At 49.7% G+C, this 25289-nt stretch overlaps 1 protein-coding gene across 1 annotated transcript in view; it reads left to right on the forward strand.

Annotated features, from left to right (window-relative positions):
• Positions 1 to 12455: 12455 nt before the first annotated feature.
• Positions 12456 to 25289, forward strand: part of CDH23 (cadherin related 23) — a 389598-nt gene continuing 376764 nt past the window's right edge. The window contains exon 1 of the mRNA XM_081074073.1: positions 12456 to 12513. The gene's annotated coding sequence lies outside the window, so the exon portion shown is untranslated. The remainder of the gene's footprint in view (positions 12514 to 25289) is intronic.

Genomic DNA, 25289 nt, shown 5'->3' on the forward strand with positions numbered 1-25289 from the left:
AGAAGGAGATGGAGGAGGGCTGGGGGGCAGGAGAAAGGCTGTGGTGCCCTCTGGAAGGGGCCAGTTATGTCTTTTCTCCTCTGTTCCCTCAAGGTGTACAAATCGATGGTGCTCACTATTCTATTCCCAGCCCTTTGCCTGGCTGTGCGTTCAATAAATGAATAAGTGAAGGAGTTTGGTGAGGTGGGGATGGGAATAATGTACAGGCACACCTTGTTTTATTGTGCTTCACAGATGGCGAGATTTCACAACATTGAAGACAGAGCCCTCCACCAACAGAAAGATTACAATTTGCTTTATTGTGATACTCGCTTTATTGCGGTATTCTGGGACTGAACCCGCAGTATCTGGACAGGTCTGGGTAGTTTATAGAGGACTTTCATGATTTTTCTTTCTCTCACAAGAAGGGAAAGTAAACAAGCCAGGGATTATACCCCATGTGTTATACATGAGCAAACTGAGGCTCAGGGAAACACCAGGCTTGTAAGTGTGAACAGCTGGAGCCCTCCCACCCCGCTTTGGATGTGTCAGGAGTGTGCTTACCTACCATCGCCCTTCGGAAAAGATGGGCTTCTGTCTCAGTGGGAGTTACAGGTCTTCTTGAGATCTCCAAAAGCTGCCGGGATTCTGCCTGTGACTCCTGCCTCCCACTGTGCCTCCCACTGGGGCCGTATCCCAGTGTACTGGTTTTTAATTACAGAGAATTTCAACCTCAGGGCTGCCATGATCAGCCACTGAGGCTGTATACTGTACTACTCCAGGGGACAGACAGCCGCATCACTACGAGGTCAGTCCTGCTGTGAAGTGGGAAGTGACTCTAGGAGGCGGTGGGGGCCCACCCCATGCACTGGCTAGATTTGGGTAAGGAGGACTGCTCCAGGAACCAGGGCTCCTGCAAACTCCGTGGTCTGGTGTGGGTGGGCAGGGTCCATGTTCAAAGTGTGGGTATCTGGAGGCTGATCTCCACCCTTAGGGAGAAGGGCTTCTTAGGGAAAAGGGCAGGAAAGCCCTAGCAACTAAACCCTAGTTTTCAAACTTGAAAAAGTTGAGGAAAGGGAGCAGGGATCTGAGCCAGGTACTTTATATACTATAGCATATATCTAATTTAATCTTGATAGTAAAGCTCTTTGGAGAGGCATCATCAACCCATTTTACAGATTGATTAACTGGGGGCACACAGAAAATTACCTTGCCCAAAGGGTCACATAGTAAGGAAGTGGCACAGGTGGGATTCACACTCAGGACTGCCTGACTCCAAGTTCCACTATGTTACCTCTAAGTGTAACCTGAATTTTACAAAGGAGGCAGCTGAGGCACAGAGAGGGGCAATGCCTTGCCCAGGGTCACACAGCCAGCTAGTGGCTGAGCAGATAATGAACAACGAATGAATCTAGAAGCCTAGAAATGAATCTAGGCTCTCTGTCTCAAAATGAGCCCATAAGGGTCCCTGGCCTATCAGTTAATATTTGTTATAGAAACAAGTCTAGGCAGAGGGACTTGGATGGCTGAGGTTGGAAGACCTGGGGGAAGCAGGTGGTGAAGGGCAGGCACTATAATCCTCCACATTTTTTGCTGGGAGTTTTCTGCAAGAGGAGCTCCGGTTACCTTCACAGCAGGGCTGGAGGTGGGGTCTGGGAAGGGCGAAAGGTGCCGCGCGGCCCTCGGCCTCTAGGTGGCGCCCGCACTGCAGATCTGGACTCAGAAAGCCACGCCGGTAAGAATTGGTTTGTCTGGTCTGTCCCCACAGTTTTCAGGATGTCCTCAGACACACAACAGCTCTTCTGTCCCTCCAGGCCGCCCCTGCCCCAGCTTTGGCAGTGATGGGTTGGCAGGGCTCACACTGGGAAATCACGCCTCAAGTCCCCAGCCTCCCTTGCAAGCCCTCTGTGTGTCCCTGGGTGAGAGAGAACCTCTGGAAGGACTTGAGGGGCGACGAGATGCTTCCCATCTTCTTGACCTTGGAAGTTTGCTCAAGCTCTTTGAGCTTCATTTTCCTCGTCTGTAGAGTGGAAGTGGGTTCTATTTCCAGGATATTGAGAGGATCAGATGGAACGTTTTATGGCCGGTTGCCGGTACTCACCCTATGGGAACTACATTGAGGTCTCACTGAACGTCATTGATGAGTTCTGAAACTTTAAGTGCAACAACATGTAACACAACCACTTTTAGCACAGGCTAATTGATATAAACAAGAGCTAAGTTCCTGAGCATCCCGTCAATGTTATAACGAAACAACGTTACTGGAGGACCGGCTGGGTTAGGATTGTTCCCGTGGCCACTGGCTGCTCTCCTTCTTCGTGTTTTTCAGTGCCTGATGCCAGTCCATCACACCACGCCTTTCCCGTCACCACCACCCTCTATCCCCCACCCCCTGTGGCCTGGATCTCCTTGGAGACAATACAGACTAGCAGTTAAGCTCAAGGCTCTGAAGGCTCACAATCTGGGTTCAGATCCTTACCTCTACCTCTTCCTGTGCAGCTTTGGTCCAAGTCCTTAGCTTGTGCACTGCAGCTTTGTGGTGCTCACCACTACTTGTCCCAGCCGCCTGGTATTGATTGGAGCTGAGTGACTAACAGGGAAATGGGTGCAGGGTAATGTATGTGTCACTCCAGACCAAGGCGGTTAGGAGGTTGCGGATCTCCTCCATCTCTTTCTGGCCCTGCCACGGTGACCTGTGTGTGGCCACAGGGACATGTCTTTCAGATAGTGTAGCTCTAAGATGGAAATGTCCCGGGTCCCCAAGTCACCCTTGGAGGAAAGCCATCCCACCAGCACTGCACTCACTAGGTGTGAGCAAGAAGTCACTGAGATTCCAGGATTTGTTTCTACCATACTATAACCTAGTACTGTAACTTCACTGGTAGAGTTTCCTGTGCCTCGATGTTCTCATCAATGAAATGGGGACAATCATGATATCACTCTCATAGAGTTGTTGTGAGGATTAAATGAGATCATGAATACAACCCTCTTAAGATGTAAAATCTTAGTTTTTATTACTTCCATAGGAAGACATGAATAGCATGAAACGACCTTAGACTGTCAGACATAATCACACAAACTGAGATGTTCTTCTTTGCACGGTTATACGTATAGACTACACCAGAATTGAAAATGGAATAGCTTTCTCACTACTGTATGTGATTCAAAGAGATGACCTAAAGAAGGTTTGCATCTAGCAGGAAGTAACTAGCAGACAAAACCACACAGGAGCCTCCATCCTCTGAAGACTGTGACCAAAATGGGAACAGCTCTTTTCTGTGGTGGTTTGACTGCACTAAGGTCCAGAGGTGGGAGAGCGGACCAGCTGATCACAGGCTGCCTCTCTCTTTACTAGACATTAGGTTTTCTGGTGTGTGACAAACAGGGCCAGGGCGGGGCTTGGACTCTGGAGAGAGCAGACTCCAAGCCCCGCCAGCCTCCCCCACTCCAGGCTAGAGACACACCCACAGGCATTGTCTTCTCTGTGCACTGTCCTCTGCAGTCAGGGCTGGCTCTGTGGGCGTGTGACCCATGTTTGGAAGGGCCCGAAGCTCAGTGGCATGCTCCGTTGTCACCATCACTCGGTGGAATTCATGGTGGCAATTTAAAAAGATGAGGCAGACCCTTTGTGTACCAATGTGGAAAGAGCTCCAAGGACATATTTTAAGAGAGAAAGTCAAGTTATAGAACAATATGTAAAGTATGACTCTATTTATAAACAACAGATAATTTTTAAAACACACACAACAACTTTATTATTCCATTTTCCCCTCTATTGGCTGGTTAGTTATACATTCATTTACCATTCTTCTAGGGTTAGCCTAGAGATAAAGTAGCCATCCTTGATTTATTAATGTTTTCCATACAGTCACATTTTTATCCACTTCCAGGACAATGCAAGGACTGTAGAACATTCTAACTCCATTTACCCCCTTCCTGACTCATGTGCTATTGTGTCGTGTATTTTAATTCTCTCTATATATTTTAAACATTAGTTTCATTGTTTTATGCAACCAAGATTCATTTGTATTTACCCCTATTTCCCTTTCTATTGCTCTTCTTTCCTTCCTGAAATCCAAGCCTCCATCTGGGACCACTTTCCTTCTGCCTGAAGCATACCCTTTATATTTATTTTTATATTTGAGCCATTCATATGGTACAAAATTCAAAATTACAGAAGTGTGCCATAATAGATGTCTCTTTCTCCTATCCCAGCCCCCAGCCAAAAACAATATATTTCCATATGTATATAGAACATTACTTGGAAGGATACACACCAAATTGAGAACAGTGGTTTGTCTATTTGGTCTGAAACGTTTATGATGATAATGTAGTCTTGTCTTCTGTGTGCAAAGAAAAGGAGTCAGGTCCTAGAACAGGGCCCAGGGGGGCCCACATAGTTCTGACAGCCTGTCACTGTGTCCCACAGTGCCACAGCTTCTCTGTTATCATGCACATCCTTATTTGATTCTGGCCACAGCTCTATAGGCCAGGAGGGCTAAGATTCCCGTTCCCCTGACGGCGAAGGACCATGGCTCCAGAGTAGCATTTTATATTCATCAACTCATTCAGTCCTCACGACAACTCTACTAGGATTGTCACCGCTTTACAGGTGAGCAAACTGAGGCAAAGAGAAGTTAGATAACCTGACCAAGTGGCAGAGCCCGGATTCAAACCCAACCCAACAGCCCAACTCCAGAGCCCAAGGTATTACTAGTCCCACTTTACAGATTTGGAATTGTAAAGGAATTGAGGCCCCAAAAGGTTTAGCCATATGCTAAAACTCACACAGTCAGGAATGGCAGAGCAAGAACTCACATCCATGACTTTGGGGGGCAAAATCCACCCCCTTTCCCTGTCCTTAGACCAATGGTTTTGCTCTGCACATTAGAATCACACAAGGAACTTTCAAAAATGCTGTGTCCAGAGGTCAGCCCAGACCAATTAAATCTGAATCTCTATTTTTCCACCCCTGCCCCCTTTGCCCCCAGGAGCTTGAGGACCACTGCCCTAACCCACAGGTGAATAAGGCTTGGCGTCTGACTGGGTTTAGTTTAATTCAAACTTTGCCCCAGTGACCTTAGGCAAACCGTTTTTACATTTCTGTGCTTCCTCAGTTTCCTCATCTGTCACAAGCATTACAGTGTCTTCTTCATGTGACTATTGAGTAAAATAATCTCTGCAAAGCACTTGAAACAGTGCCTGACACAAAATCAGTTTTAAATGCTAGAAACATTATTATTATTGTTGTTGTTGTTGTTGTTGTTTGCTGTGTAGCTCTGTAGAGAGCCTGCCCCTCTCTGGGCTTTGGGTTCTTCATCTGTGCACACATGGTGAGGTGTGGACTCATGGTCTTGAAAGGTGTCTTCCAGGTCTGATGTGCTGATGGCTATGATAAGCTAGCTGGATCTCAGGCCTTCTCAGAAGCCCAGCCCTGCCTATTTTGTGCGGAGGCTGCGGCAGGCACGTGTTTGGAGAAAGAGGAATGTGTTTCTGTGGGAGGAGTCCAGCTTCTGATGATGGTGTTGACACCTCTCACAGCTGGGAGGTGCTGGGCTGTGCAGAGAGAAATTTCCCATTGTGGGGTGGTGGCTGACAAGGCTCCCACTGCCCCCAGAGAAAGACAGAGGGCCCTAGATGGAGGACCCTTGGAGAGGTAGGGTTGGGGGCTCTGGCAGAACTGAGGTCTGTGCTGGCTTCCTACCAGTGCACTTGGTGCCAGTCTTTGCACCAAGTACCATTCTGCATCCATGCATAATTCATGCCCCCGTGTGCCAATCTGTGCCAGCTTTAATTAGCTTCTAACTTTTCGTCATTCATTTTGCTATGAACACCTTATAAATAAATGATGTGAGAAGGGAGCAGAGAGTGGGGCAGGCAGGGGTGTGAGGGAAGGAGCCTGGCTCCTGAGGCCTCGTGGGGGAGGGGTAAACCTCTAAGCTGGGGGCCAAGGAAGCCATGTCCCCCTGTTTCCTGGGCCCCTGGACGCTGCAGCTGGGTAGCTGCAGCCCACCTTGCTCACCTTCCAGCCTTGTTCTTTCACAAGCTGTGTCGCGCCTCCACAGCTGTGCCAGGCTCCAAGGGCCCACAAAGCAAACTCAGGAGCACACATGTTTGGTTTATGGTGGCAGGCGCTGCCCCGGGAGAGGGCCAGTGGGCTGGGGACACCGGCAGGAAGCAACAAACAGCTTTTCACAGGCTCAGGGATGGGAATAAAGGGAGACTAGGAAACGGTGCTTCATTGTGAGGCGCGAAAGGGAAGCCGTTATGGAGGACACCCAGAGGAGAGGTGTGTATGTGCTTTAAAACTAATAATCGGCCCTCGTGGGGAGGAGAGACTTGTATATGAGTAATATTTTGTGTTCACAGTTTATGAAGCACTTGAATTTGTGTGTTTTCTCTTTCGCCCTGAATGGCAACCTTGGGAGGTGTTCAGGGGGGCTAGGGGCTATCATACTCATGTTTGGTTGAAGAAACTGAGGCTCAGACACATTGGCTAAGACCCAGGTCCGCTGCATTCTAGTCTCGTGAGCTCTGCTTTACACCACACTGCCTGGCTTCCATTCCCAGGGAAGGAATTGTGGGGCAGAAAGCTCCCCAGTGGAGGCTGGGGGGCTGAGGTAGAATCCAATCCAATCCCAGGTGATTGAATAGGCTAGGCAAGTTTATAACAGATTTGGGTTTCCTCCTTCTTTCCCTCCCTCTGTCTCTCCCTTCCTCCTTTCATTTCTCATTCATTGAGAGTGCCAGTGAGCCAGCTGATTATTTGGTGTTTGGGGGATAGAAAGACAGAAGGGGAGATGCCCCTTCCTCCCAGTTGCCAGACCAGGGCCACCCTGGGACAATGAACTATTTCTTCCTCTCCATCGTCTAGCTTATTATGTTTTCCCCGTTATTGTGCATTTTCACCTCCAAGCCCATCCCCCCTCCACCTCCAGCTTCAATTGCTGAGCGACCCTAGGCCCCAGAGTGGCATAAGAGGTCTTCATTGCTCAGTCCTTGCTCATCTGCTAAGGTGTGTCTCTCATTTCTGTCCACTGCTCCTTGGTCCAGCCTGACCACTGCAATATCTAGTCTCTCAACTGTGTGATGCCCGTGTGACTTTGCATGGATTCCATCCCCTCAACTTCAGATGCCCTTACCTTGCCAGGCACACAATTAAGGCTCTGCTTAGTGGTTCCTCCTGTTGGAAGTCTTCCTCTGGTTAGGATGAGCTGCACCTTTCTTGGGGTCCCTCTGTCACTGCTGAACCTGGTCCTGGCCTCGAGTGGCATCATCCTATGTTTTCTCATTATCTGTTTCTGTCTCTCCAACTGGACTAGTTTCTCTGAGGACCAGAATGATGTCATACGAGGTCTGACAATTCAGTTTGCGAACTCATCCTAGAAAAAGTGCTACATACCTCCTTGCTGAATATCACTACAGTCACCTTTGAAGTACTTCCCTTGGGAAGCTATGCACTGACGCCAGTGCCGAGTCCACCCTTCAAAGCAATTTTGGAACTCTTTTTCTGGAATGGCCATCAGAGCTGTCATCATAGTACCGTTGATGTCCTGAATATCGTCAAAATGTCTTCCTTTCAATATTTCCTTTATCTTTGGGTAAAGAAAGAAGTCCCTGGGGGCCAGATGAGGTGAGTAGGGAGGGTGTTCCAAATAGTTATTTGTTTACTGGCTAAAAGCTCCCTCACAGGCAGTGCCCTGTGAGCTGGTGCGTTGTCGTGATGCAAGAGCCATGAATTGTGGGCGAAAAGTTCGGGTCGTTTTCGTCTTTTTCACGCAGCCTTTTCAGCACTTCCAAATAGTAAACTTGGTTCACTGTTTGTCCAGTTGGTACAAATGTATCATGAATAATGCCTCTGATATCAAAAAAGGTTAGCAACATCGTTGCAGCAAGGTCGTAGAACTTAACTGTGAGACTTTGTATGCCTCTCTGTGTCTTCAGCACGCAGCCCAGAGCCTGGCACACAGTGGACCCTCCAATGCTTGTTAGATCAACAGACACACTCCCTGTCCTTGAGTATCCTAAAAATGAATGTGTTCTCTGAGCTGAAGATGAACTGGAACCCACTGCAGAACTGTGGCCACTTCTGGAACTATCTGGACAAGATATTCTGATAGGGAAGGAGTCGGTATATCAATTTGTGTTCCTTCCTTTCTCTCTTTATTTATTTTGTAAATGTTGGGAAGGGGGAGTTAGAGGTAGTCTCCAATGCTTCTTGCACTGCAATCCCCTATGATCGCCGGGAGATACATCGTGAGGTCTATACCAGGCAGGGTTCTCATGGGCGCAACAGAAATGAACTCTGGCTAAGTGACATATAAAATGAACTTACTAGTTAGATGGGTGGGTAGGGGACTTAGCAGAACCAACCAGAAAGCTGAAGGACAGATCCAGAAAACAATTAAAAACCAAAGGAGGCTGGGAGCCAAGAATGTAGCTGAGAATGCAGCGCAGACAGGTTTTGAGCTGTCGGTCAGGGTTTGCTGCTTTCTAGAATTTCTGAACTATTTCTAAACTTAAGGCTCAGAGTTGAGAGTGGAGCTTCCGACTGGCTGGCCTGAGCCATGGGCTGTGCCCTGTGGCCAGGAGGCAGGACGATGGAGGGCCTTCACTTTTAGTTGTTAGAGTGAAAGCAGGGTCTGGTCCTATCCCTTACTTCACACAGTGGGGAGCTCCCCCCAGGAGAGGAGTTTGCATGAAGCTGGGTCCTGGGCAGTTAGCGTCTCTATGGTTCTTTATGGTTGTCAAAGTGCTCTCACACTCCACCCCAGGAGGGATGCTGGGCCGGCTTCAGGATCTCAGTTACAGAAGTGGAAATCAAACCTCAAAGAGGTTAAGCAATTTGTCCAAAACCACATAAGGTGGTAAAAGGTGCTTCTTCATCACCCTCGTCCACCTCCCTCCATGCTCCAGGTGCTTGGGGGAGGGGCAAATGTTTTCTAAGGAAAGGGAGACAGGGAGAACTCCTAGAGCTGTTGATGGACACCACTGAAATGCTTGGAGGAATGGAAACCCCAGCCAGGAAAAAAGGCTAACCTTCCAGGGATTAATTCCCTGGTTAAGAGGATGGAGGCTGAATCTGTGCTGTCTTTTTTTTCCCTCCCCGAACTCTGAGTCTCCTGCAAACATTGTCATCCTGCCTCCGGCTGCTTCACGTGCAGGACAGAGGACTGCTATTCACCTCCAGGATCAAAAACCTCCCCTGGATTTCACGGGGCGAGTCCAGATGCATGCCTCTAGTCCTTTGCTCATGCTGTCCCCCTACCTGGAATGCCCTCCTGCTTTTGCTGCCTGTGCAACTCCTGGTCATCACAGCAAAACCCAGCTCTGAGGTCCCATGTGCAGGCAGCTTTTCTGCATTCAACTTTCTTGAGACTCCACCCACTCTCCTTCCGCTACCTCTCACTTTGCCACATTTATCTTGCAGATTATAATTGATTCATAGGTCTGCCTCCCTCTTGAGTTGGGAGTGCCTCAAAGACAGGGACTGCTGTTATTCCTGCCCCCCCCCATCCCGTGTGCAGTGTTGGCTTGTTCCCCTCAGATCCATTCCTCACTCTCCTCTGCTGTGCTGTGTATCACAGCAGGGCTGACCCTGCAGGCTGCAATTCCCCAGCTCCTGGGTCTGCTGGCTTCTGGTTGGGGTCAGCCAAAGGGAGGCCCTAGTGGGAAGCCAGACGGCTAGGGAAAGGAGAAGCTGAGGTGTCTCTTCTTCATACTTGGCTTTAAGCAGTGTCTCTCGCTGGAGTGGTATCTCCAGTTCCCACAGACAGGTGCACTGTGGTTCCATCTTCCGCGGCAGGACCCTGCTCCTGGAGACTCTGCTTCCTCCTTTCATCCCTCCAGCCTCTTGCAGTTGCTGAACTCTGGGTTCCCTTAGCATCGCCTGTTCAAATTCTCAGCTTTTTCATCACTGTGTTCCCAAATTCACTTTGAATTTCATGTGTGTTACACACCGACTGGTTCTGTGCACTGGTCGCACACTGAAGGACACCCCAGTTCCTATCATGGAGGTTGGCACAGGGTGGGCACTTGATAAATGCTTGTGGAATAAAAGTGGCTGCCAAAGAGGTCCTATGAACAGAAAGATGGTGCTCACCTTGGAGGAGGTGATGGTCTCCCTGAGTTCAGTGCTGTTTTGTTCACCTGTAAAATGATTGCAGAATTTGGGGAAATCACAGTTTAAGAGAGATGGGGGCAAACCAGGGGGGACAAAAAAAGGTTTTAGGATTAGAGAAACTTTGGAGAACACTTCATCTTGTACTTGCATTTAAAGAATGAGGAACACGAGACCAAGAGAGTATCCAGCCCCAAACTATCCAGCTAGAGAGTAGTCGAGTATTCAGAACCCAGACCCCTCACTCCTGGCTCCATCACCTTGTTTAAAAGCATGACTACCTGCGACCTACCTGTCACACCATATCTCTAGCTGTCATGACTGACTTTCCCCTGAAGTGCACTTTCCCTGCCCTGTCCCCCAAGCCCCAGACTCACGTGTCCAATGAGCTGCTTGATATCTGTACTCAGTCATCGCACAGGCCTCTCACACTCAATATGTGCCAAGGGACCTCTTGCTCTTCTCCCCATGGGGACCCTCCTCCCTTGATCCATCTCAGGGAACAGCACCCTCCCTGTCCATCCACTTCCAAAAGCCAGAAACCTGGGGGTCTCCTTGTCACTTCTACCTTACCCCACCATCAGTAGATTTTAGTCTACTCTCTCTGTCCATTGTTCATCCTTCAGATCTCAGATCTTACCTCCTCCAAGAAGTCTTCCCTGATCCCCTGGGCAGGTGCCATTAAAGACTTTTCTTCTCAGTACTGATCCGGCTGTAGTTTCACCTGTTTATGTGTTTATTGACTAACGTCTGGTTCCATTAAGAGGAGTTCTACGAGGCACAAGGACCAAGCCTGTTTTCTTCCCCTTCATGTTCCCAGAACCTGTTTCAGTTAACTAGCACATAGTAGCAACTATGAATGAATGAATGAATGAATGAATGAATGAATGAATGAATGAATGAATGGTAGAGAAGTGGAACTTTGAAGTCGGGCCACACAGGCAAGTCATTCATGTTCCCAAAGCCTTGTTCTCTTATGCCAGGACCTACCAGAAAACCTGTACTGAGGATAGAATGAGTTGAGGCGGTGAAAGTCTCAGCCCAGAGCTTGGCTCCCGCTGTCAGTATGCTGACTGCAACAGTGCCGGGTCCAGAACTCCTGTCAGGTGAGAACTAGTTAAAAGAACTCAGAATGTTTAGCCTGAGGGAGTCAAGATCAGGGAGCAGCCCTCTTCTACACCGCACATACGCACTCCTCTTGAATCCAGCTCTCCGGAAGTCATGAGGTCTCCATCCCTAGAGCTGTGCAAAGGGAAGCTGGGAGCCCATTACTCAAGGTGCTGCAGAAGGGTCTCCTGTATGGGTGAGAGAGCTCAGGTGACCTCAGGGGTCTCTTCCAAGACAGGGTCCCTCACTTGTAAGCACTTGGGGGCATTTTGAGCTCGACTGAGGGAGAGGGAGCAGATGGGAGCGCACGAGTGGGTTGGGCAAAGGCAGCTGTTTAGGGAAAGGCGGCCGAGCAGCCCCGAGGACCAGAGGGACCTAGCCCCACTCGGCGCTCAGCGACTCTGGGAGCAGAGAGGGGGCGCTTGAAGCCAACAGATGGCGCAGGCTCACCTAGGACGAGCGCCTGCTGGCTGGTCCCGCTGCCCGGGAGCGTTTCCTCGCTCCGCCCGAGGCGCCGAGCGGGCAGGAGGCCGGCGGGCCCCCACCCCTCTGCGTGCCCCTCTCCGGGACCGCGGGCGGCCCTGCGGAGCTCGGCTGCAGCAGGCACCTGGGGCCGCTTCCGCGGGCTTGCTCCTTGCCCCTTAGGGGGATTCGTCGAGTTGCCACAGCAGCCGGTGCCATGACAGCGGCAGAGGGCAGCTTCGCCAGCACTGAAATATTCCTGCCCTGAGCGCCCGGCCCGGCTCCGCGCCGCGCCCGGGGGTCCGCACGGGGTCGGGGCGCGGGGAGCCTGGCGGCCCGTCTTGTGGGGGGGTGGGCGGCACGGCGCGCCCCGGCGGCGGGGGCTGGGAGAGGCAGGAGGTGAGGGAGGGAGCGTCAGGGGGCGGGGTCTGGGTGGCGGGGGCGAGCGGGGCGGAGGAAGCGAGGGAAAGTTGATCGTGCACTTGAGCGGCGGCGGCGGCGGCTCCGGAGAACTGCGCGCGGGCTGCGGGCGCCAGGCTCGGCGAGGAGGCGCGTCCGACGGCGGCGGGGCGCTGGGCCGGGCGGGGCGGGGCGGGGCATGGAGAGTGGGGGTGCAGAGCCTCGCGACGCGTGGGGCGCGCCTCGCCCGCTGGAAGTTGCAGCCGGCCAGCGGCCAGCGGCCAGCGGACGGCCCAAGGGGACGCCGGAGCGGCCGGGGCGCCGCTGATGCGCCTTGGAGCCCGCAGCGAGACGCGGCGGTGGCCGGCACCCGAGCAGGCGGCCCGCAGGGGCACATCCGGCCGAGAGCAGAGCCCGAGGCGCGGCGCAGCACCTCTCCGCACACGGTACCGGAGCCGCGCACCGCCCTTTCCCTCCCCGCTTCCCTCGCCTTCACCGCGCCTTTCTCCCGCCACGAGGCGGGAAAGTTGGACCCTTGGGGTCGCGGCCGGGGCCGCCGAACCACTTGTTCCCGGCGCGGCCCTCGCGCGCGGCGGCAGGCGCTGGGGGCTGCCTTCCCTCCCCGGCCCCTGGCCCGGGCGCTGCGCGCGGTTTGGAGCCCGCGGCTAAATGCGCGGCAACTTTGATTCCAGGGCACTCGAATTCCCTCTGCATTGGCCTTGGGAGGACAGGCACTCCACTCCCCATCCCAGTTCCCGGACCCACGAACACTCAGGTGTTTTGTTCTTGGCGCCTGGGAGAGGCTCTGGGTCTGGGATGGGGAGAATTTCGGGGGGTAAGGACGGCGCTGGGAACCAATCCCGTCCCCTTCTGCGCGCTGGATCCCCATTTGGGCAGTGGAATGGGGTGGGACGCACCTCCGCCGCGGGTGGGCAATGGCGTTGGAGGGACCTAAAGTCACGTAGCTCTCCGACCCTCATCACCGCTCAGTGCCCACGAGACACCGACCCCAGAGGACTCCCACAACCTCTCCAAATCCGGACCAGCTCTGGGAAGACGCACCCCTCGCGGAGCAGGAAGCCTCGTTCGGCTTGCGCTCCGCCGCCTTCCCAGTCCGCTTGCAGGCCTGCCACGAGTGGTGCTGGCCGTCCCGGGGGCCTGCTCTCAGGAGCTCTGCCCCTCGGCTCCCCTGTAGGTCAGCCTGGGATGTGTGCAGAACCCGCGCGTTCCAAGCTGGTGGCGGCACTAGCCGGCGGGCATTTGGTGCCTTGCTTTCTCGGGGCGGGCACCTGGAGCCGCTGCCTGCGCCGCGAGTGGAAACCAGGTGCACTCGTCTCTGGCTGCGGGCCCACTGCGACCCCGTCGCTCAGCCCTGGCGCTGTCACCAACCCACTGAGAGGAAATTAGCCTTTCCTGGGTAGTACCACACTCCTACTCTCCCCAGTAATTCAGAAAGCAGCGCCAGCCTCTTCTATGTACTTTGCCCTCTCAGACCAGAGCAGGCATTGACCCTTGGCTTTCAGCTGCTTAGCAAGCGCCCCCACCCCAATTTGGATTTTGAAATAAGCTGGAGAGGCACATGAGAATTATGTGTGTGCACACGCGTGTGTAAGTGTGTGTGTGTCTTTGTGTATGTGTTGGGTGGAGTCAAACCCTTGCACGGAAGAATTAGACTGGGTTTGAAGAGCCTGGTTGGAGCCAGGTGTGAAGTGCTGATGAGTCAGCCCTGTTTGGGGAGAGCTGGCTTGGAGTTAATGTTTGGTTCATGGTGCAGGGGTTGGTTCACTCTGGTCAGCACCCGTGATGGTGGGGGACCAGATGTCACAGCCCAAGCAGGCTTGGAAAGGGTCCCCATCGCTGGGGCAATAGGAATGCGTGCTGCTGTTTCCCCAGAGCTGGGGAGGGTCAGAAGGCAGAGTGCCTTCTGGCAGAGAGCAAGAGTATCCCGTGGCCTGTAAAGGTGGCACTGTAGAAGTGACTGGTGTGAACCCAGAGGCTCTGCTATGTGTGGTGGAGGAGAGCAATGACCGGGTGGGAGCCCCAGAGCTGGCATTCTGGTCCCCATACATGTCTGTCTTGGCCTTCTTGACCCCCAAACAGCTGGGCTCCTCACATCTGCTTACAAAGGCCTTGATTTGAGAGATATGTTGGCAGGTGGTCCTGGTTGCCCTCCCACAAAGCTCCCCCACCCAACAAGCTACCTTACAAGCAATTTCACCATTTGAGGTTCATTTTTCCAGGCTTACTATTTTAAAGGGCATCTTTCTGAAGTCCTAATTTAAAATGCACATACTTCTGGAAGGTGAAGGTCTGGTGGAGCCTGGCTGCTCTGAATGTGGCCCAGGGACATGCAGCATTAACAGCACCCGGGAGCTGGTTGGAAAGGCAGACTCTCTTGCCCCGCCCCAGACCTCTTGAATCAGAGTCTGTGTTTCATAAGATCCTTGCGTAATTTGTTTGCTCAATAAAGTTTGGGAAGTCCTGGTTCACAGTACTTTCTAGGGAGTGAGCATTTCACAGCTTTTTGGTGCGGAAAGAGTGTGGAATAGGGCCGTGGATAAGAATGGAGGGATGAGAACGAGACTGGAGCTCCTTTTTCTGGACACTAATTCTAGGGTTGGTTTAACAGTCCACTGTGGTCAATCCTTGCAGCTATCCCCTGCTAATGAATGTCAGGAGGCATTTGTGTTTTGGGGACCTTTAAACAGATTCAAATAGTAGCTCAGCTCTCTGTGCAATTAAAACATTGCATGTGCTGCATGTGGGCTAGTAGGAAGTGGGCAGACGAGGAAGGGTTTCCGGGAAGGAGGATATGCTGCTCTGCCTCCAGGAGGCCTGGGGCTGAGTAGATGCTGTCCCTCAAGGGGAAGGAATTCAGTAACTGTCCTCCACTTCCCTGTCCCTCTCAGGTGGATGGAATGACCCACTGCTAACACCTCTCAGTGGCCATAGGACGTAGGCAGAGGGAACTGCATAAATGCTAACTTCCGAGAGCCTACGAAAGGGAGGATCTTAGCCAGCCCCCCTCTCACCGGCCAGCTGGCCAGCCCCCCACTTCTGCTGTCCTGGGGCCAGAGGAGAGGCCCCAACCCTAAGACATGAGGATGATGCCAAGGCAGGTCACCTCCTGGTCCCCTAGAGGAATAATGGCAACCCTGAAGCCCTCAAGGTTGGGGACCTGAAGGCCTTTGGAAGGATTTGGATCAGAGATCTTGTGGGGCCAGTGGTGTCACAGATGAAATGTCATGGCCTGACTCATGCCTCCCAGCCCTGCCAAAAGGTGACTGTACTTCGTCTAGGCTGGCCTCCTTGCCAGGAAGAGGGACAATCCCACTAGAGTACAGCGTGGGAGCTGTGGGGGCCATGGATTAGCATGGTCATGGGCCTTATGAACGGATGGTAATGTGAAAGCATTCCTTCATCAATGAGTGAAAACTGATACATGCCTTGATTTTCTTGAAACCTCACTTTGAAACAAAAAAGTCAGTATTTTAAAATGTGAAGACGGTTTTTAAAATTAACTTAATTGCCTTTGAACTCATTGGTTTCAAAGTCAGTTTAGAGTGTTGTTGTTTTTTCTTTTAATTCATTTTTTTTTTTTTTTTTTTTTTTTAAGGAGGGCTCAGCTCACAGTGGCCCATGCGGAGATCAAACCGGTAATCGTGGTGTTATTAACACCATGCTCTAACCAACTGAGCTAACGGGCCACCCCCAAAATTTATTTCTTTTTATTTCGAGCCTTGATTTGAGTTTTGCTTGGCACTGGTGCAATCCTATTTGTCCATTACTACATGAGCAAGGTCATTCACAAGCTGGGCCCTGCTGGATGGGTTATTTCAGGATGGAAGTATTTTGCCTCCAGTAGAAAAGAAGTGGGGATCAGAACAGGTCCTTCTGTGCCCAGCTTCATGCACGTATGTGGGTAACACTGACGCTGCCTAGGAGTCACCAACTCCCGGAAGCCTTCACTGACTCCTGGGGTGGGTGGGCGAGGTGGTTGCCTCTCCAGCCTGTCCCTCGCTCCCTCCCTCCCTTCCTCCCTCTCTCTGTGTTCTTCCAGGGAGCTTTTTACTCCTCTGCAGTGGTCTGACACCTCATCTAGACCGCGAGCTCCTTTAGCACAAGCTGTATCTTACTTCTTCTTGTATCCTCAGTGCCTGCCACCCGGGTGGAGTGAGTGCTCAATAACTGTTCATTGCGGAACGGGCTATTGCCAGGTGACTGGTCCACTACCTTCTCTAGCCCCAGCATTAACTGGTCATGACTACACCAGGCATTTGGTGTGCTTATAGTCAGTTTTAACTGTTCATGTTGGTTCCTTTCAAGACTGGCCAGCTGATGCCCATCTTGCCATATTCTAGGCTCTGGCAGTAGAGGTTTCAGCCTCACATGCCTCGGAGGGCGAGCAAAGAGTAGAGCAGGGCCAGATGTAAGACAATAGAGAGTGGTGGGGACTACAGAGAACTGAATCGTGTAGGCCCTGTAGAAAATGGGTAACGGAAGGCAAAACCCATCTATGTGACAAAAGTCGGAAGAATGGTTACTCCAGGGTGTAATGACTGTGGCTCAGGGGGTATTTCTGGAATGCTGGAAATTTATCTTGATCTGAATATCTATCACAGTGGTGACTGATCATTTGTGTAGAAGGAATTCAGAAAAATTAAAGGATTATGGCCCATATTTATTTTGTTCAATGTGAAAATAGCTTTATTGAATCCCATAGGGAGGAAAATGCATATTCTTACCAATGTTATTGGCTAGAATGGTATCAGTGAGAAACCTGGCGTATTTAAGAAGTAGCCACATGGAGACAGCTTTCTAGTCTTTCACTGTGAAATTTAATCTGGCTCTGTCCTGGGGAGTGGGGCGGGCTGCAGCCGCTTCTCCTTGCTGGGCTGTGGATTTGAGTCTCAGGATTCGTCCTCCTGGGGTTCCGTCTCACCCTGGCAGTGAAAGTCTGCATGGCTCAGTGTATTGCCAAGGGGAATGGGAATATCAAAGATCTGTCCTCAGCCTCATGGGCCTCAGGCTATGTCACCAAAAATGACACAGCAGGCTCAGATTTAGCATTCATATTTTTTATATTTCCTTTCCATAGTCCAAAGCCCCACACAACTGTTGGTTACTATTATTATCATAAACCCATTCCCTTTGTGATTTTTGTAAGGCAGCTTGTAGGCAGTCAGAGCTGGGACTGAACACCAGGTCTTCCACTCTTGAGCTCTGAAGCCGTGGTCTGGCATGTAATCTTGCCCAGGCCTTAGTTTTCTCATCTGTTAAATGGGTATACTTTTTCAATTAACTTATAGGCTTGCTATGAGAATTAATAAGATGAAAACTGTGTAGAAAGCCCATTGTGCAGTGCCTGGCACACAGTACATATGTAAAATATAGTAGCCTTTATTATTCTCACTTTTGATTTCGTCATGTATTAGATTTTAAGAGCTTGACAATCTATGAGTTCATAAATTGAATTCTGCCTGAAGATGTCTATGTGGTTATGGTTTTCCATTTAGAATGTTACTAGCAACATTAAAAAAAAATACCCCAGCATTTTTGTCTAAAAACCTAGATTTCTGACATCTCGGACTAGAACTGGCAATAGTAGGTCGATGTTCCCCTTGGCAGTTGTTGGCTGGGGCTGAGCTGCAACTGTCTCTTTTATTTATTTGTATTTGTATTTTAAAAATTCTTTGATTGAGACTTACATACATACAATAAGGTAAATAGATCTTAAGTGAAAGTGGTGAATGTTTACACACACACATACACACACATCGTGTAACCACACCTAGATTGAGATGCATTCGTGCCTCGCTTCCCTCTTCCCCCTCCCAGGCAGTTTTATCACACTCCAGAAGGAACCACCATTGACTTCTGACTCTGTCACACGTCTGAGTTTTGCCTACAGTCCTGCTAGATTTAGGGGTGCCTATAGCCTTCCGTTCTCCCCAGTCTCCACCATTCCCTGTTGTTTCACATTTGACCCCGCTTTACTGTGTGTACTATATCCTGGCCCCTTTAGTCATTTGAGTTTGTGACCTCTATTCCAAGGGCTGAAAGGGTCCTTAGAGACTAGCTTGACCTACCATGTTACAGGTGGGGAAACTGAGGCTCAGAATCAGGGAGTGGGCTTGTTCTAGACCCTGTCCTTGGGTGAGGAAGGACTGGTGATGGCCAATCAAGGGCAGAGCCTGGCTACTCCCACCCTGGCATGAGGTGTGTTAAGGAGGCCAGGCAGGCTTTGTCTCCTGGACCCCAGCAGCCCAGGGCTGCAATCAGTCACCAGATCCTCCCACCGGCTGATCAGCCTAAGAGGGACGGAGTCTTTTCTGGCCCATGCCTTCCTGGAGATGCATCTTCCCCAAGGCAGGCTGTTAACGGCATGGCTTTCCTCTTTAAAGGCGATTCTCCATTTGGAGAGGACCTAAGATGCCATTTGTGACAAGGGCTCCGTGTACCACCTTGATTGTGTCTGTTTCTGAAAGAAGGCTGTAATTTGGGAGCCACTGAAAGCGAGGGAGGGAGGGAGGGAGGAATGTAGAGGAGAGAGCAAGAGAGAGAGGGAGTAAAGGGAGAGAAAACAAAAGGGGTGGCTGGGGCCATGTCTGGGCACCCATTTGTATCACTGGTCCTGTCCCCAAGAAATGTTGGCTTTTCTTGGCTTCCCTAGGGATGGGGTCAAGGTGGAGTGGGTCCCCCTAAGAGACCCCCCCCCAGAAAAGCTCTGCCCTGCTTTTCTTCTGTTCTTTACCTACAGAAGTAGGTACCTTGTCATCCTTCCCCGGGCTTCCCCACGGCTTTAACTCTTCCAGCCTTCCTCATCCCTTCTCCTGCTTGGATCTGCCCTTACCTGGGAAAGGAGGCTGATACTGACCTGTTCTCCTGGGGCCAAGAGAGCTGATGTCATCTCCAGGGAACCAATGGTGACAGAACTCTGTGCCAGGCCTCTCTCTGCCCCTTCTGTGGAGGCCTGAGGCTTTATCTTAGAGGGAGACATATAGCTGGGCTGCTGCTGGAAAACCGGCACATACTGGGCAGTGGGGCAGGAAGTCCTTCCAAACCCATCCTCCTTTGTCTTAGGGTCCCACGTCCACTGTTGGGGAGGACTTGCATTCAGCCGCTCAGTCAGCCAATACTGAACACCACCTGTGAACCAGGCTCTATCTGGTAGTTGTTGGGGATTCATGCTGAGAGTCACAGCAGTGCTCTCTACTAGAAATGTAATGCAAGCCACAAATGGAAGTCACATGCATAGTAGTCAATGTTGTAGTCGCCACTTAAAAACAAGTTAAAAGAAATAGGTGAAATTATGTTTGATCACCTACTTGAGTATATCCAACACAGTATAATTTCAACACGTAATCAATCTAACAAATTATTAATGAGCTATGATACATTCTTTTTTTTTTTGGTACTAAGTTTTCAGAATCTGGCGTGTATTATGCATTTACAGCATGTCTCAGTTTGGACTCAGCACCTTTTAAATGCCTAATGGCCGCATGTGACTGGTGGCTACTGTATTGAAGTGGGAGAAATAGACAAAAACCATTTTAAACGTTAGCAGCTAATTCAAACATTTAAAAACACCATAAGCCCAGTCAATCATTTAGCAAATATTTATTGAGCCCTGACTGTGTGCCAGGCACTGCTGGCGGTTCCTGGGGTCTGTCAGTGGCTCCTGCCCTTGTGGAACTTGTAGGGAAAACCCTTCCACAAGTTGCAGTTGACAGACCCACGGATGACCAGTTTATGTATGACTTCTGTCATAGCCTTAGAACAGGGTGTCCAAACTTTTTTCAACGTTTTTTACCAAGGGCCATATGCGGTAAAATACACACACAGCCGGGCCCCTCACTCGAGGTGAAGTACGTATTGCCTCACCTGGTTTATTTAAGTAAACTAAATATGTTTTTGGAATTTGCTGCGGGCCAATTAACAATGGATTGTTGACCGCAGTTGGCCCGCGGGCCGCAGTTTTGACACCCCTGCCTTAGAGTATCAGGGCTCACGATAATAATGCGAAACATTTATTCTGCACTTACTGTGTGCCAGGCCCTGGGCTTAACCCTTCACATAAAGTTCCCCACTTAGTCCTGACAACAGCCCCTATGAGATAGGGACTGCTGTTGTTTGTATTTTACAGATGAGGAATCTGAGGCACAGAGAGGTTAAGCAGCTTACCCAAAGTCACAGAGCTAGCAGGTGGTGGGGTGGAATTTGAGCTAAGGAAGTCTGACTCCTTTATCTTCACTCTGTTCTTCACCCTGCACTGCACTTAGGGAAAGCCAGAGCCAAATCCCTGACTAAACATATGGAAACAGCCCAGAAAGGACAGGTGACCTACCTCAGGTCTGCACAGCAGCAGGGATGGGGCTGGATTTTCAATCTAGGTCTGTCACGTGTATATAGTGCTACCTGGACTTCACCTGGGATTGCCCCAGGGCTGGGGTTAGTCATTTGGTTGCCTGTGGCACCCAGATATTTAAGAGATGAGACTGGGCAGTGATTTAAACATCCATGGGAGTGAACGAGGGGGACATCTCACCAGCTTAGAAGCCACAGGTCATCCACCGACCAGGTCGTTCCCATATGGGAAGGCTATGTACTCCAGTGCCCTCTGCACTTGCCTGGACCTCGGGACCCCAGCAGGTCCCACAGCTCTTCCCACCCGTAAAACCAGGGGGTCGAATGCAGTGACTCCTATGCTTTAATCCCAGCCCCACACCTTTTCCCCTGCTATTGGCCAGGCTGGCCGATGAGCTACCTTTAGTATTTCTGGCCAGGTGACCTCAGCCTGGACTCTGGGTCCTGGCCTGAGTAACTTCAATAGACGAGTACAGATTCATCTTATAGTTTCTCATGTTGGTGTACACGTGGTAACCATGAGGCAGGAAGACGTGTGAGCGGTGAAGAAAGACGCCTCTGACAGGCACGGGAAGACTTCCGTTACAGTCCATGTGTTGGCTCAAGTGCTTTCTTTCTCTAACAATTTACAGTTTTTTCATCTGTAAAATAGCAGGGAACATCCCTTCTGGTCACTCCACTTGATTCAGGGGGCCAGGGGCTCTCATGAGATATATGAAAGTCCTTGGCAAAATGAATTGTGATATATAGAAATCACAATGAGTAAATAGGTACATTATTTATTAGTTATCACTATATGTTGTGTGTATGTATCATTGTGACTTGATCTGTGCTGGATTTGCAAGATGTGTACAGATAGGTATTTCAATAACATGAACATCTGCCAAGCCTAACCTGCGGGCTGATGGAAACTGGAGCCAGCAGTGTCTTTGAATGGCTTGATGACTTATGCCCATTCTATCAATTGATATGAATCTTCTGGAGAAAGTGTACAAGTCAACAAATATTAAGAACCTACTGTTTGCAGGACACTGCAAAGCACACTAAGGTCCTGCGACAGACAAACCAGGACCCTGTTTTCCATGAGTTGTCACACTTATTCAGAGGACCGTATTTGGGAGAGCCAATACAGTGTGTGTGTGTGTGTGTGTGTGTGTGTGTGTGTGTGTGTGTGTGTGAGTGTGTGAGAGAGAGAGAGAGAGAGAGAGAGAGAGAGAGAGAGAGAGAGAGAGAGCCCTTAGCTCCCTTTGGAAATTCAAGTATCGCATGCCTGACTCAGCTAAGGTTTTCCTTCTTTGCTCTACCTCCCTGACGCCATCACTCTCCCCTTCCTCAAAGTGCCGTGTGACAAGTGGGGGCTAAGATGGCATAGGGATGGCTGCATCCTAGGAAGGGGACAAGAAGGGCACGGGGTGTAAAGAGTGGGGGTTACTGCAGACTACACCCACCATGCTTGCTGATCTGCGAAGCCTAACCTGAGGGCTGGTGGAAACTGGAGCTCAGGCCGGAAGAAGGGAGCCCATGAATAATACAGCGGGAGGGAGGCTGTTAACTAGGTGACCTCTTTGCACCTGCTCGGTTCACAGCTTCCTGGGGTAGCTGCTGTGGAGAGCCTGCCTGTCAGGAGAGGGCAGAAGGGAAAGGCTGGGTGGAGACTCAGCATCTCTCTTTTTCCACCTGCTTTCTTTTCTCCTGTCTGGCTTAGAAGTTCTTTCTACCACTAACGGCTCCCTCTCCTTCTGGCTTTGACGCGGGTGGCCCTGGCTGTGTGTGCGCATGCGTCCTGGCGCGTGCCTGTGCACATGTGCGCCCACATACAGGTGTGCTGAAGCCTGTGCACCTGACGCTCCTGAGCAATGGCTGAATGTAAGGGCGGGCCTATCAGGCTGTGCCCGATCGGCCTGGTTTCCAGGTGTGTGTGCTGAACGGGGACTCTGTCTCTGGCGTGGATGTGCTGTCACCTTTACCAAGGTGGCCCCCTCTCTGGGCTACCTCTGGCCGCCATGGACAATGCAGCATCCTGGGCAGGACTCCCATGGCTTTGGCCTATGATAAGGGGAGCGCCTTTTGATGTAAGTAGGGGACGGGTAACCCTGACTTTCTCTTCTTATGCTGTGGGGTCTGTCATTTTAACTGTTTGTCACTGGAGCCCGGCTACAACAGCTCAGACCTGGCAAACCTCTGAACCCCTATTTCTCCTCCCTGGAAAGCAAAGAAAGCAAAGAAAGTCTCTGGGCAGAGATGAGAGTCTTCAGGTCAGAGCAAAGGGAAATGAGCTTAAATTGTAGCAGCAGACTCAAGGAGTCTCCTTGTAGACCCAAGGAGAAACTGGTTGTATGACATGTCAGGTGAGGGGTGGAGGGTGTTAAGATTCTAGAATTCCTTCCCAAGAAAGTCTGGCTTTACCTTTCAAGGAGCTGTTTCCAGACCCTTGGCCTGGAGGTGGGAAGCAGAGGGCCCTGGCCAGTGCCTGGGACTGGGAACGGCCCCTCTCCCCACCTCCACCTCCCCTTTGGTCCTCAGTGCTGTTAGCAGGGGCCTGACCCCGGAGGAGATTCCAGGCCCTCCTCCCCAGTATTGGGAGGGGACATCCCCCAAAACCCACACTGCGGCCTCAGCCTGCTGCCCCAGGCTTAGGTCTAGTGGCTTGGACCTGTCTGCTGCCCTCTAATCTTAGAACTGGGCCTTCATGAGGTTATACACCCCCATACACACCTCATCTCTGTCCACAGACGCATAGATGCATTGCCTGCCTGGAAGAGATGGGGAGCACATCTTCATTCGTGCCTGGTTTGGGTGGGTATAGCTGCGGCTCCATGCACAAGGTTTTATCTGTGGGCCCATCGCTTAAACAAGGGGAGTGTTTCTGAGCTAGACCATCCAGGTTTGAGCCCAGCTCTTCCAATTAGCTGTGTGACCTTAGGCAATTTAATGAATCATTCTGTTCTTCAGTTTTCTCATCTCAAAAATCAGGATGATAATAGTACCTACCTCAAAGGATTATTGGGTAGATTAAATGAGTTATTTATTGCATGTAAAATGCGTAGAAAAAGCTCCTGCCATATAGTAAATGCTCAACAAATGCTGTTAATTAGTTATTAGTGTGTTATTGTTGTTCTCCTCTAATAGCTATTGTTATGTTGCTGTTGTCCTCCACTCCTGCATTCTGGAAGCTCACAGGCTTGCAGGTTTCCTATGAGAAGGACTGTGTAGGTTCACAGGAGGTAGGGGGTAGTCTTGGAAGTCTTCCCGGAGGAAAGGTCCCTGTACCCAGAGGCTGCGGCTTCTCTCTCTGCCCACTGGCACTGTGTTCCCATGGTAGGAGGGCAGGAAGACAGGCCAGGCAGTATGGTGGTGAGTAGCACTGATGGTGCCAATCCAACTGGGACCGTTTATCAGCTTTTTCATTGAAGTATAACACATACAGAAAAGTATGTAAATCATGTGTGTATGGTTTGAATTATGACAAAGTGACCATGCTCATGTAACCGCTACCCAAACCAAGAAAAAAAGAAATGATCAGAAATGTTATTAGTCCCCTAAGGTCACTCCTATCCTGATTTCTAATACCATACGTTCATTTTGTCTATTTCAAACTTTATGTAATTGAATCATACAGTATGTTCCCTTTGTGATGTTTTCTTTCACTCAGCTCATTTGTAAGCTCCATCCTGTTGTATCTAGTTACACTTATTTATTATCATTGCTGTATAGTATTCCACTGTGTGCGTATACCACAATTTATCTGTTTTCCTGTTGGTGGACAATTGGGTTGCTTCCAGTTTTTGACTATTATGGAAAAGGCTCCGATGAACATTTGTTGTGTGTTTTTTGGTGCACATACATGTATGTGTAATTCTCTTGGGTTTATTTGACTGTCCTGGTACCAGTACAAGCTTTATAATGTAATTTACTACAGCTTTCTATGTGTAGTCTTAATATCTAGTAGCGTAAATCCACCAGCTTCATGCTTCAACACTTTTGTTTACTTTTTGCTCTTTGTTTCTCCCTATAAATTTTAGAATCCGCTTTTGAAATTCCACAAAAACCCTGTTGATATTTGAGACTGTACCAAACATATGTAGGTCAATTTGAGGAAAATTGACATCTTTATAATACTGAGTTTCTGACCCACAAGTGAAATATACTTGTCTGTTTACCTAGGTCTTACACATTTTAAGAATACTTTTTAGTTGTCTGTGTAGAGAGGTCTCACACTTCATTTTTAGATTGATTTCTATGTTTTATGGTTGTTGATACTATTATACATGAAATTAAAAATTTTTTTTCATTTCTATTATTTGTTTCTGGCATATAGGAATATAACTGATTTTGAAAACATTGACCTATATCCAAAAACCTTTGTTAAATGTACTTATTATTAATAAATAGTTTGTCTATAGGATTTTTTGATTTTTTTCCCTACACACTCATGTTTTCTATAAATAATCATTTATATCTTCCTTTCTAACACATATATCTTTTTTCTTGCTTTATTGCAATGACTAGGACTCCCAGCATTATATTGCTAGAAGTGGTGCTTGTAGTTAGCCTTATTTTGATTCTGGTATTGAGGAAAAGCTTTCAATATGTCACCGTTAAGTATGATGTTTGCTATAGGTGTTTTGTAGATGTTTATCAAACTAGGGTAATTTTCTTCTATTACTTTTTTCCAAAATTGTGGTAAAATATACATAACATAAAGTTTACCACTTTAATCCTTTTAAGTGTACTGTTCAGTGGCGTTAAGTACATTCACAGTATTGTACAACCATCACCACTGTACGTTTCCAAACTTTTATCCTAAACAAAAACTCTAAACTCTGTACCCATTAAACAATAACTCCCTATTCCT

This window comes from Rhinolophus hipposideros (genome assembly GCF_964194185.1).
Source record: "Rhinolophus hipposideros genome assembly, chromosome: 15".
Taxonomy (NCBI): domain Eukaryota; kingdom Metazoa; phylum Chordata; class Mammalia; order Chiroptera; family Rhinolophidae; genus Rhinolophus; species Rhinolophus hipposideros.